The sequence below is a fragment of the Arachis ipaensis genome, chromosome B8, assembly GCF_059453495.1.
Source record: "Arachis ipaensis isolate K30076 ecotype BB chromosome B8, ASM5945349v1, whole genome shotgun sequence".
Taxonomy (NCBI): Eukaryota; Viridiplantae; Streptophyta; class Magnoliopsida; order Fabales; family Fabaceae; genus Arachis; species Arachis ipaensis.
Genome location: NC_142443.1, coordinates 66,458,343 through 66,460,819, shown reverse-complemented (window position 1 = coordinate 66,460,819; position 2,477 = coordinate 66,458,343). Strand labels below are relative to the sequence as shown.

The 2,477-nt window shown below is 30.5% G+C and overlaps 1 non-coding gene across 1 annotated transcript; it reads right to left on the bottom strand.

Moving 5' to 3' along the window:
* Positions 1-1,939: 1,939 nt before the first annotated feature.
* On the bottom strand, positions 1,940-2,047 carry LOC148548411 (small nucleolar RNA R71). Its single transcript, XR_015898130.1, has one exon. It is a non-coding gene; the product is annotated as a small nucleolar RNA R71 (small nucleolar RNA).
* Between the last annotated feature and the right edge of the window lie 430 nt (positions 2,048-2,477).

The following is a 2,477-nucleotide window of genomic DNA, read 5'->3' as shown; positions in this document are numbered from 1 at the left end:
TTAGTGTCAATTTTTAAGTTTGGTGTCAATTGCATCTATTTTATCTTCTTTAAATTTTCGAAAAAAAATTCATGCATGGTGTTTTTCATGATCTTCAAGTTGTTCCTGATGATCTTCTTTGTTTGATCTTTGCAATTTTATGTTTTGTGTCTTTTCTTGTTTTTCATATGCATTCTTGAATCATTAGTATCTAAAGTTTAAAAATTTTTAAGTTTGGTGTCTTGCATGTTTTTCTTTTCTTAAAAATTTTCAAAAATAAGTCTTGGTGTTCATCTTGATCTTCAAAGTGTTCTTGGTGTTCATCTTGATATTCAGAGTGTTCTTGCATGCATTTTTATTTTGATCTTAAATTTTTATGTTTTGCATCATTTTTATGTTTTTCTCTTTCTTCATTAAAAATTCGAAAATAAAAAAAAAGTTTAATTGTTTTCCCTTATTCTTCTCATAATTTTCCCTTATTCTTCTCATAATTTTCGAAATTTTAGATTGATTTAGTCAAAAAATTTTAAACTTTAATTGTTTCTTATTAGTCAAGTCAAATTTTCAATTTAAAAATTCTATCTTTTTCAAATATTTTTCAAAAATAAAATCTTTTTCAATTTTTTTCAATATTTTCGAAAATTCTAAAAATTTGATTTTCAAAATCTTTTTCTTATTTTTATTTCATATCTTCAAAATTAATGCTAACAATTAATATTTTGATTCAAAAATTTCAAGTTGTTACTTGCCTATTAAGAAAAGTTTCAATCTTTAAATTTTAAAATCATATCTTTTAGTTTCTTGTTAGTCAAGTAATCAACTTTAATTTCAAAATCAAATCTTTTTAAATTTCTTTTTCAAATCTTTTTCAAAATAAATTCCAATCATATCTTTTTTAAAAACTTAATTTCAAAATCTTTTCTAACTTCCTATCTTTTCAAATTTGATTTTCAAATCTTTTTCAAGTAACTACTTGACTTTTTGGTTTGATTTTAAAAGTTTTCTATTTCAATCATATCTTTTTCAAAACCACCTAACTACTTTTCTCTCTCCAATTTTCGAAAACTCCCCCCCCCCACTTTTTCAAAATTCCTTTTAATTAACTAATTGTTTTAAATTTTAATTTAATTCTATTTCTCTTTTTAATTTTCGAATTATAACCAATATTTTAAAATAAAAACAAAAATATTTTTATTTTATTTTATTTAATTTTTGAGTTCTTCCCCATCTCATCTCTTTCTACTTATTTATTTATCTACTAACACTTCTCTTCTACTCAAAATTCGAACCCCCTCTTCTTCTCTATGTTCGAATTTTTCTCTTCTCCTTCTTCTATTATTCTCTTCTTCTACTCACATAAAGGAATCTCTATACTGTGACATAGAGGATTCCTCTTCTTTTCTGTTCTCTTCTTTTTCATATGAGCAGGAACAGGGATAAAGACATTCTTATTGAAGCTGATCCTGAACCTGAAAGGACTCTTAAGAGGAAACTAAGAGAAGCTAAAGCACAACTCTCTGGAGAGGATCTGACAGAAATTTTCGAAAAAGAAGGAGAAATGGCCGAACCCAATAACAATGGTGGAGATGCAAGGAAGATGCTTGGTGACTTTATTGCACCCTCTTCTAACTTCTATGGAAGAAGCATCTTAATTCCTACCATTGGAGCAAACGACTTTGAGCTTAAGCCTCAATTAGTTTCTCTAATGCAACAGAATTACAAGTTTCATGGACTTCCATTGGAAGATCCTCATCAATTCTTAGCTGAATTCTTGCAAATTTGTGACACTGTCAAGACCAATGGAGTTGATCCCGAGGTCTATAGGCTTATGCTTTTCCCTTTTGCTGTAAGAGACAAAGCTAGAACATGGTTGGATTCACAACCTAAGGAAAGCCTGAATTCTTGGAAAAAGCTGGTCAGTGCTTTCCTGGCCAAATTCTTTCCACCTCAAAAGATATGCAAGCTTAGAGTGGAAATACAAACCTTCAGACAAAAAGAAGGTGAGTCCCTCTATGAAGCCTGGGAAAGATATAAGTAATTGATCAAAAGGTGTCCTACTGACATGCTTCTAGAATGGAGTAGCATAAGTATATTCTATGATGGTCTGTCTGAGTTGTCAAAAATATCATTGGACCATTTTGCAGGAGGATCTCTTCATCTAAAAACCCCTGCAGAAGCTCAGTAACTCATTGAAATGGTTGCAAATAACCAGTTCATGTACACCTCTGAGAGGAATCCTGTGAACAATGGGATGCCTCAAAAGAAGGGAGTTCTTGAAATTGATACTCTGAATGCCATATTGGCTCAGAACAAAATATTGACTCAGCAAGTCAATATGACTTCTCAGAATCTGAATGGATTGCAAGCTGCATCCAACAGTACTAAAGAAGCATCTTCTAAAGAAGAAGCTTATGATCCTGAGAATCCTGCAATGGCAGAGGTGAATTACATGGGAGAACCCTATGGAAACACCTATAATCCTTCATGGAGAAATCATC